At 55.0% G+C, this 10,893-nt stretch overlaps 2 non-coding genes across 2 annotated transcripts; both read left to right on the top strand.

Moving 5' to 3' along the window:
• The first annotated feature begins 28 nt into the window (after positions 1–28).
• On the top strand, positions 29–1,950 carry LOC138944309 (small subunit ribosomal RNA). Its single transcript, XR_011448712.1, has one exon. It is a non-coding gene; the product is annotated as a small subunit ribosomal RNA (ribosomal RNA).
• An 835-nt stretch (positions 1,951–2,785) lies between these two features.
• Positions 2,786–2,940, top strand: LOC138944308 (5.8S ribosomal RNA). Its single transcript, XR_011448711.1, has one exon. It is a non-coding gene; the product is annotated as a 5.8S ribosomal RNA (ribosomal RNA).
• Positions 2,941–10,893: the final 7,953 nt, after the last annotated feature.

Raw genomic sequence — 10,893 nt, 5'->3', positions numbered from 1 at the left:
GCTCCACGCGAGTAACCGAACACGAAGCTCCCTGTTTGATCCTGCCAGTAGTCATATGCTTGTCTCAAAGATTAAGACATGCATGTCTCAGTGCATGCCGAATTAAGGTGAAACCGCGAATGGTTCATTAAATCAGTTATGGTTCATTAGATTGTACCCACATTTACTTGGATAACTGTGGTAATTCTAGAGCTAATACATGCAAAACAGAGTCCCGACCAGTGATGGAAGGGACGCTTTTATTAGATCAAAACCAATCGGTGGCGGGCGGTTCGCCGTTCGTCCACCGTTTATTTTGGTGACTCTGAATATCTTTGTGCTGATCGCACGGTCCTAGCGCCGGCGACGCATCTTTCAAATGTCTGCCTTATCAACTGTCGATGGTAGGTTCAGCGCCTACCATGGTTGTAACGGGTAAACGGGGAATCAGGGTTCGATTCCGGAGAGGGAGCCTGAGAAACGGCTACCACATCCAAGGAAGGCAGCAGGCGCGCAAATTACCCACTCCCGGCACGGGGAGGTAGTGACGAAAAATAACGATACGGGACTCATCCGAGGCCCCGTAATCGAAATGAGTACACTTTAAATCCTTTAACGAGGGTCCATTGGAGGGCAAGTCTGGTGCCAGCAGCCGCGGTAATTCCAGCTCCAATAGCGTATATTAAAGTTGTTGCGGTTAAAAAGCTCGTAGTTGAATCTGTGTCGCACACAGTCGGTTCACCGCTCGCGGTGTTTAACTGGCGTGATATGGGACGTCCTACCGGTGGGCTTAGCCTCGCGAGGGGCGGCCCAACTAATATCCCGTCGCGGTGCTCTTTACTGAGTGTCGAGTCGGGCCCGTACGTTTACTTTGAACAAATTAGAGTGCTTAAAGCAGGCTACCTTCGCCTGAATACTGCGTGCATGGAATAATGGAATAGGACCTCGGTTCTATTTTGTTGGTTTTCGGAACCCCGAGGTAATGATTAATAGGGACAGATGGGGGCATTCGTATTGCGACGTTAGAGGTGAAATTCTTGGATCGTCGCAAGACGGACAGAAGCGAAAGCATTTGCCAAAAATGTTTTCATTAATCAAGAACGAAAGTTAGAGGTTCGAAGGCGATCAGATACCGCCCTAGTTCTAACCATAAACGATGCCAGCTAGCGATCCGCCGAAGTTCCTCCGATGACTCGGCGGGCAGCTTCCGAGAAACCAAAGCTTTTGGATTCCGGGGGAAGTATGGTTGCAAAGCTGAAACTTAAAGGAATTGACTGAAGGACACCACCAGGAGTGGAGCCTACGGCTCAATTTGACTCTACACGGGAACCCTCACCAGGCGCAGACACCGGAAGGATTGACAGATTGATAGCTCTTTCTTGATTCGGTGGGTGGTGGTGCATGGCCGTTCTTAGTTGGTGGAGCGATTTGTCTGGTTAATTCCGATAACGAACGAGACTCTAGCCTGCTAAATAGGCGTACCTTATGGTATCGCAAAGGCCCCCGGCTTCGGCTGGCGGGTTTTTACTACCAACGTACAAACAAATCTTCTTAGAGGGACAGGCGGCTTCTAGCCGCACGAGATTGAGCAATAACAGGTCTGTGATGCCCTTAGATGTTCTGGACCGCACGCGCGCTACACTGAAGGAATCAGCGTGTGTTCCCTGGCCGAAAGGCCCAGGTAACCCGCTGAACCTCCTTCGTGCTAGGGATTGGGGCTTGCAATTGTTCCCCATGAACGAGGAGTTCCCAGTAAGCGCGAGTCATAAGCTCGCGTTGATTACGTCCCTGCCCTTTGTACACACCGCCCGTCGCTACTACCGATTGAATGATTTAGTGAGGTCTTCGGACTGGTGCGCGGCAATGTCTCGGCATTGCCGATGTTGCCGGGAAGATGACCAAACTTGATCATTTAGAGGAAGTAAAAGTCGTAAAAAGGTTTCCGTAGGTGAACCTGCGGAAGGATTATTAACGTTCCGGAGGTCCTGCTCTGCGTCACGAGTCTTTTGGACGCGCGCTCGCAGCAGTCGGCGACTGAATGGACAAAGAAAACAGATATGAAAGTAAAATGGATTTGACGGATTATATCCCGTACTAATACGACGACGCGCGTCAAGCGCCGCGCGCCTCTGCGACGACCCGAGAGAGAAAGGGAAGCCAGCAGCAGAGCGCCGTCGGCCTTTTTCGGCGCGGTCGGTGTCGTGTGAGCAGGATGGAGGAGGAGAGGATTATCCGAGACTCTCTCCTTAATATTCGCAGCCGCAACCGGCGTCGCGTCGCGTCGCGCGCGACCCGTTGAGGCTCGTTGCGCAAATTGCGAAATTACATGAATGCGATTCGGAGCAGAGACGCTTTCCCGGTCGCGCTCTCGCCAAGCGCAGAGTTACGATTCGGCGTTAGCGCGTACCGGTGGTAACCTACGCCGGTCCGTGCGTCCGCAACGCTCGTGAACGCGCCCCTCCCCGCACCGGGGCAGCGGTCAGCGTGTTCGTACGCGAGCGCGCGGCTATCGGACGAACGGGCAAGAGGACGGATCACCCGATCAAGTTCGACGGTTTCTTCAAAGAACATTCCGCCCCGGCTCTTCCAAATATTATATTATATTATATATACGGGGAAGAGACGCTCCGATCGCGAAACAACTTTTGTGCCGTAGCCTCCTCAGCGGTGGCGGCGGTTCGCGCGCGTGCTCGGATGCGCGCGGCCAGGCTGATCGAAGGGCCAACGATTTTATCTCTCTCTCTTCGCAGAGGAGACTAAGATGGATGAACGAAGCGTTCGATGAACGCAAGAATTGCAAAACGATTACCCTGAACGGTGGATCACTTGGCTCGTGGGTCTATGAAGAACGCAGCTAATTGCGCGTCAACTTGTGAATTTCAGAACACACGAACATCGACATTTCAAACGCACATTGCGGTCCACGGATACAATTCCCGGACCACGCCTGGCTGAGGGTCGTTTTAGTACCTCGAAACTGCTTGCGCCTTTGCGCGCCGGGCCACCGTGCCAGTTCACGCAAACGATGTACGAGCGATCGTTGGACGTTCGCTCGAGACGAACCGTCCCGAGAGGCGGCCCCTTGGCGTCGCCTGAAATAACACAGAGGAAAAGGAAGAGTGAGAGCAGCATACGCACACACGCAGTAACTAAAGATAGGGAGCCTGCGCGCGCGCGCCCGGAAACTGTCGCAGGAGAGAGGAAGTAGAAGACACGCGCATACACGTTGCGTTATCCCTCTCGTGGTCTCCCGGTGCGCCAGCGCGCGCTTGCGCCACCTTCCGCGCAAACGGTAGGAGAGAACCGCGGCGCGTCGTCGCCCGGCGGTACGCGGAGAGAAAAGAGCGAGAGAACCCTCCTTAACGCGGGTGAATCGCGAGCCGACCGCTTGTCCGAGTCCACGAAATTCTCGAAAACTAATATAGGGGACCGGCACGCGTCGTCGTGTACTCATCGAATCCGATTCGCCCCGTATCCCATATCCGTGCATAACACACGATATGCGGAGAGAAAATTTGAAGGATGTGGGTGATAGAGATGTACGTGTACGCACACACTCGCTCGCAATGTATCTCGCGTCCCCGGCGATCGAAGATGACGCGATCCGCGCCGATCTTATTCGTTGTTTGCAAGCAGACAACTCGAACGAGATTCGATCGGCTTACATTTCCTCCTATTAGCGGCTGCGAGCCGCGCGTGGAAGAGTCGTTGTCACAAACAACACGTCTCCTCGCCACTCCTCTGAGTACAATGCGAAGCCGCTGTGCCGGCGCTGCCGCTCTCCCGACGTTCGCTCTCTATCTCTCTCTCACTCCTCTCTCCATCTCTCCCCGTTGAGGGAGAGAGAGAGAGGGTGGGAGTAAGTGAGAAAAGAGCCGGCGGAGGAGGCGGCGCGGCCACGGTTATCGAAAACTAAACTCTTTGGCGACCTCAGAGCAGGCGAGATTACCCGCTGAATTTAAGCATATTATTAAGCGGAGGAAAAGAAACTAACTAGGATTTCCTTAGTCGGCGAGCGAACAGGAAAGAGCCCGGCACCAAATCCCGCGGTTCCGCCGCAGGGAAATGTGGTGTTTGGGAGGATCCGCTTATCCCGAGGTGTCGGGTCAGTCCACCTTGAATGGGGCCACTTACCCGTAGAGGGTGCCAGGCCCGTAGAGACCGGTGCGCGTCTCGGGAGGATCTCTCCTTAGAGTCGGGTTGCTTGAGAGTGCAACTCTAAGTGAGTGGTAAACTCCATCTAAGGCTAAATACGACCACGAGACCGATAGCGAACAAGTACCGTGAGGGAAAGTTGAAAAGAACTTTGAAGAGAGAGTTCAAGAGTACGTGAAACCATTCAGGGGTAAACCTAAAAAACCCAAAAGATCGAACGGGGAGATTCATCGTCAGCGGCGCTGGCTTTGCGTCGGTGGGCGATGTCCCGCGAAGTCCTCGCGGCTCTCGCGCGGGCACGCTACCGTGCGTCGATGTCCGGCGCTCGTCGTTGTGCACTTCTCCCCAAGTAGAACGTCGCGACCCGCTGGGTGCCGGTCTACGGTCCGGGTGCGGTGACTGTCGCGTCGCCGGTAAAACGGCACGCGACAAACCCTCGGTCGCTCGGCCGGCTGCTCGGCGGTACGCGCAAGATATCAGGCCGCACTATTAACGGTGCATCGAGGCCGTCGCAAGCGCGCGCCACGGTACTCGGAGGTTACGGACTTTGCGCCGTCCCCGGTCCTGGCCCGCTGTTGGTTGAAGTACGGTTCACCTTCGACAGGCCTGTCGAACGTCCCTCTTATTCCCTTGTGGGAATCGAGGGGGATCTATACCGGTCGGCGACGCTTCTGCTTTGGGTACTCTTAGGACCCGTCGTGAAACACGGACCAAGGAGTCTAACATGTACGCGAGTCTTTGGGACTTGTCGCGAGACCTAAAAGCGTAATGAAAGTGAAGATCGACTCTGGCCGTCGATCGAGGGAGGATGGGCCGCGTCGCGATGCGGCCGCGCACTCCCTGGGCGTCTCATTCTCATCGCGAGAAGAGGCGCACCCAGAGCGTACACGTTGGGACCCGAAAGATGGTGAACTATGCCTGGTCAGGACGAAGTCAGGGGAAACCCTGATGGAGGTCCGTAGCGATTCTGACGTGCAAATCGATCGTCGGAACTGGGTATAGGGGCGAAAGACTAATCGAACCATCTAGTAGCTGGTTCCCTCCGAAGTTTCCCTCAGGATAGCTGGCACTCGACCGTTCCCCACGGAACGCGAACGAGTCTCATCTGGTAAACCGAATGATTAGAGGCCTTGGGGCCGAAACGACCTCAACCTATTCTCAAACTTTAAATGGGTGAGATCTCTGGCTTTCTTGAATTATGAAGCCACGAGCATCTCGGTTCAGAGTGCCAAGTGGGCCATTTTTGGTAAGCAGAACTGGCGCTGTGGGATGAACCAAACGCAGAGTTAAGGCGCCCAACTCGACGCTCATGGGACACCATGAAAGGCGTTAGTTGCTTAAGACAGCAGGACGGTGGCCATGGAAGTCGGAATCCGCTAAGTAGTGCGTAACAACTCACCTGCCGAAGCAACTAGCCCTGAAAATGGATGGCGCTGAAGCGTCGAGCCTATACTCTGCCGTCAGCGGCAAGTGGGGCGGCAACGGGAGCGCCGGGCGCGTCGTGTCTTGTTGGCACGGTGTCGCAAGGTCTCTCGCGTCGTCACGAAGCCCTGACGAGTAGGAGGGTCGCGACGGTGAGCGCAGAAGGGTCTGGGCGCGAGCCTGCCTGGAGCCGCCGTCGGTGCAGATCTTGGTGGTAGTAGCAAATACTCCAGGGAGGCCCTGGAGGACTGTCGTGGAGAAGGGTTTTGTGTGAACAGCTGTTGCACACGAGTCAGTCGATCCTAAGCCCTAGGAGAAATCCTATGTCTATGACGGCGTACAATATACTCGAGTGTCGAAGAAACACAGCAACAAAACAGCAGAACCGAGCGAGTCGCGCACGAACGTCGCTTTACGAGCGTTCCGTCGCCGCTGGCGAGCGACGTTTTGATGATGATGATGTATATAAAGACACACGCCCGTTGGGCGAAAGGGAATCCGGTTCCTATTCCGGAACCCGGCAGCGGAACCGCATACAATTCGGGCCCTCGTAAGAGTGTTCGTCGGGGTAATTCAAAATGACCTGGAGACGCCGTCGGGAGATCCGGGAAGAGTTTTCTTTTCTGTATAAGCGTTCGAGTTCCCTGGAAACCTCTAGCAGGGAGACAGGGTTTGGAACGCGAAGAGCACCGCAGTTGCGGCGGTGTCCGGATCTTCCCCTCGGACCTTGAAAATCCAGGAGAGGGCCACGTGGAGTTGTCGCGCCGGTTCGTACCCATATCCGCAGCAGGTCTCCAAGGTAAAGAGCCTCTAGTCGATAGAATAATGTAGGCAAGGGAAGTCGGCAAATTGGATCCGTAACTTCGGAATAAGGATTGGCTCTGAGGAGCGGGGCGTGTCGGGCTTGGTCGGGAAGCGGGTCTGGCTGACGTGCCGGGCCTGGGCGAGGTGAACGGTCGGCGTTCTCGCGCCGGTCCCGGGATCCGAGCTCGGTCCCGTGCCTTGGCCTCCCGCGGATCTTCCTTGCTGCGAGGCTTCCGTGGCGGCGCGAGCCGTCGTGGTCGTCCTCTTCGGCTGCCATTCAACGCTCAGCTCAGAACTGGCACGGACTAGGGGAATCCGATTGTCTAATTAAAACAAAGCATTGCGATGGCCCTCGCGGGTGTTGACGCAATGTGATTTCTGCCCAGTGCTCTGAATGTCAACGTGCAGAAATTCAAGCAAGCGCGGGTAAACGGCGGGAGTAATTATGACTCTCTTGAGGACGTTCGGGTGACGCTCTTTACTGATCCTGGGTCGTTGCTGGATTAAGATCCGGCCCGCGAGGGTGATGTTCTGAGTTGATCTTGGGGTCTGAGGGTCATAGTCTGGGGCGTGATGCGTTTATATAGGTCGGTATGCTGAACACCTTGCGTACGCTATATATAAATAGTCCTCTTGTTAGGACCTTCAGCCTCTCACGTTTAAGTTGTGCATCCACCTCCACGATGGTGCTCCTGGCAACGCAGAGCGATGTCACAGCGAAGTGCTCCCCAAAGGACCCCACAAGGGCCTATGTGCCGATTCCATAGTGAGTTGTGGGGACAAGAAAGGAACGGCTTCGGGAGACTCTCGGTTATCAATCCGTTTGCTCCCCCAACATGCAATAAATATGAGTATGAATCAAGAAAGAATGAATACACGCTCGGGTTCTCGGATGGCCCGAGCGCTGCATGTGCGGCGCATGAATGATGATGCGACTTGTGGCGGAGCGCCGTCAGACGAGCGTCAGGTTCCTCCCTCGCAGAATCGCGACAATGCCATTGCCGAACAGCAGGCAAATGATCCGCCCGTTGCATGCGATCTCTGCGGCAGGGACTTCAGGAACAGGCAGGCCCTCGGTGTGCACACTTGTATTGCGCACCCCGTGGAAGCCAACAACGCGGTCGTTGTGGAACGCGTTAGGGCCAGATGGTCAGAGGAGGAGGTCCGTCTCATGGCAAGAGCTGAGGCTACAGCCACCTCAGCGGGGATTTTCTTCATAAGCCAATATCTCCATGAGAAGTTCCCCAATAGAACCTTGGAAGCCATCAAGGGTAAGCGTCGACAAGAGGCTTACCGCGAGTTGGTCCGAGCGTTTTGCCAAGAGGTCTCATCGAACACCGATGATGTTGACGATGCTGGCAACACGGGCGGAGCGACGATGATAGGAGTCGCCCGCCCGTCCATTGAGACGGCCTATGATGAGCCGCAGCCCGCACCCCAGCTGGTCACTGAGACCTCTTGGAGGCTCCGAGGCGTAGTCGAAGAGCTCCGTGAGCTTGTGAGGTGCCTTCGGAGCTATGAGGCTGAGTCTCTGGCGAACATCGCAGAAGACTTTCTGGCTGGGAGAATCGACGTTCATGCCATCGAGAGATGGCTGGGCAAGATTTTTCCTAAGCCGACGGCTGCCCCTCCTAGACGCGCAGAAGCACGACAGCGAAATCCTCCCAAAGCGAACAACTTGAGGAGAGAGAATAAGAAGCAAAAGACGTGTAGGGATTATGCCATAGTGCAGACTACAAAAAGAACCTCAAATACTGTCTCTCGAAGATACTCGATGGTGATGCGGAGCGCGTGCGTCCGTCCGCTGTTGAATTCCGCGACTACTGGCGTCCTCTTATGGAGACGACTAGTGTGGCGGATGGAGACATGACGGAGCTGCGCCGCACACTCGGAGAGTCGAGACAGACGGGCGGTGCCAGCCGGATTCTTCCGCCGAGAGCCAGAGGGATTCATCTCGAAGGTCTCGGCGAGGGCGCGACCATGGAAAATGCTCCTATGCTCGATAGGACCTTGCTCTGGGACCCTGTTATACCTGCCGAAGTGGCAAAGTTTTCTGTAAAGTCTGGCACTGCACCGGGGTTGGACGGAATAGAGCCGAGAATATCCATGCTCTGTTGTTCAACCTGTTGCTTCTTGCGGGTGAGGCGCCCTCGTCGATCGCCAATACCAGAACGGTTTTCCTAGAAAAGGGGAAGATGCCGGAACGGCCTGCGCCGTCGGATTATCGACCCCTTAGTATAGGATCCGTTATGCTAAGACACTTCCACAAGATCTTGGCCAAAAGACTAGAGGCTCTGGACATTTTCGACCAGCGCCAAAGGGGTTTCCGACCGGTTGATGGGGTCTGTGAGAATGTCACAATCCTGTCGGCCGTGTTGGATCACGCCCGGAGGCGCTGTAGAAATGTCCATATGGCGTGTGTGGACCTGTCGAAAGCATTCGACACGGTTTCGCACACGGCCATTCACAGGGCTCTCGAGGAAGTGGGTCTACCGCCACCTTTCCGAGAGTACATCAGAGCAATTTACAACAATGCTAGGACGGTGTTATAGCCCACCGTCGGCCAGGAGGTGTCGATGGCGCAGCTGGGACGTGGCGTGAGACAGGGTGATCCTCTATGCTGTATCCTCCCCCTGCTGTTCAATCTGGTCGTAGATAGAGCACTTGGGGTTTTCTCGGAGGATGTTGGCTTCAGAATCGGGGGTCGAGTCGTTAGCGCCTTGGGTTACGCCGACGATATTATACTCCTATCCTCCACGAAGGTAGGACTCCAAGAAAACCTTACGCGGCTTAACACCGCTTTCGAACTGAATGGCTTGAGCGTTAATGCTAGTAAGACCGGAGTGCTGTTACTGGTAGCGTCTGGCCGAGACAAAAAGGTGAAAATCGTTTTAACATCTAACTTCAGCGTGGAGGGAGCGCTGTTACCGCAGAGATCCCCAGTCGAGGTCTGGACCTATTTGGGAAGCACATATGAAGGTGCTAGGGAATACGCAAGCGTCCCTCCTCTAGCTCAATCCATCGAGCTTTTAACGAGAGCGCCGCTCAAACCTCAGCAGAGGTTGCAGCTGTTCCGTGACTGTCTCCCCCCCCCCCCGGTATTACCACCGGTAGGTAGTGGGATCAGTCACGTCAAAAACACTAAGAGGAGTGGACGTGCTGGTAAGAACTGCGGTTCGACGCTGGCTGCTATTGCCCCATGATGTCCCTGCTGGATACTTCCATGCGCCGATACAGAGTGGCGGGCTTGGCATGCCTTTGCTTAGAACTCTGATCCCTATTATGAAGCATAACCGACTTCGGAAGTTGTGTGTAAGCTCGATGCCTGCCGCTTCTGCCGCTGCCGAATCCACATATGTGGCTAGGCAGTAGCCTGGTGCGAAAAGCAGATGCGTGTTAGGACCGTTCGAGTAACCACAACAGCCGAGCTCAGACAGCAGTGTGCGACCTGGTTGCACGAGTCATGCGATGGGAAGGTGCTCAGGGAGGTCGGTTCGTCCAAACTGAGTTCCCACTGGGTTGCGGCGGGTGCCCAATCCATACCCGGAGCTGACTACGTGCATTATCACCACGTCCGGGCCAACTGCTTACCGTCTAGAGCGAGATCATCCCGAGGGCGGGAGGGGCACGATGTGCGTTGTAGGGCGGGTTGTCCCGAGATCGAGACGCCCGCTCACTGCGTGTAGAAGTGTTTCCGAACGCACGGAGGAAGGATCCTGCGGCATGACGACCAATGCCGTCAAGTTGGTAGCTTCTTGCGAACGAAGGGATGGCATGTCGATACGGAACAAGCGTATTCGACCTCTGTCGGAAGGCGCTGACCCGACCTGACGATAGTTAGGGATGGTGAGGCTATCGTCGTAGACGCGCAGGTCGTGTCCAGCGAAACGGCTCTGAACGTGGCTCATGACCGTAAGGTGGAGAAATACCGGTCGATCCGAGATCTGAGAGACCGAGTGGCGGAACACACAGGAGTACGAAGAGATAATGTTCGTTTTACCGCCATTACCATCTCTTGGCGAGGTGCCTGGAGTCCCGAGAGCGAGCGTGAGTTGAAGCAGCTAGGTCTCACTACGAGCCAACTGCGGACGCTTACGACTCGTGTGTTGTGAAGATCCTGGCTCAATTGGAAGCGTTTTAACGCAATAACAATGCGTTATAATTGGCGGCGGCGACAGGCCGCGAACAGAGCTGTAGGTGCGACGACATGAACTGGTGGCTATTCGCCACAGGTCGCAGCGGATGCATGTTTATTTTTAATGTGAGGACCATTTGTTGGTTTCTTGTGTTTGTCCAAAACGCTTTGCAAACGCCAACAGCAAACAGCAGCTTTGCAATATCATCGCTGGTTCGCTCGTTTGAATCATTGAGTTACGATGAACACAGCGCTGAAACATATAGCCAAATGCCTCGTCATCTAATTAGTGACGCGCATGAATGGATTAACGAGATTCCCACTGTCCCTATCTACTGCGTTCAACTGTAGTTACGGCGTACAGCTGTAGTTACGACGTTCAGCTGTAGTTACGGCGT

The sequence above is a fragment of the Polyergus mexicanus genome, unplaced genomic scaffold (genome assembly GCF_030449975.1).
Source record: "Polyergus mexicanus isolate NDT 795.1 unplaced genomic scaffold, iyPolMexi1.0 SCAF_151, whole genome shotgun sequence".
In the NCBI taxonomy this organism is placed as follows: domain Eukaryota; kingdom Metazoa; phylum Arthropoda; class Insecta; order Hymenoptera; family Formicidae; genus Polyergus; species Polyergus mexicanus.
This window is presented reverse-complemented; position numbering and strand designations above follow the sequence as displayed.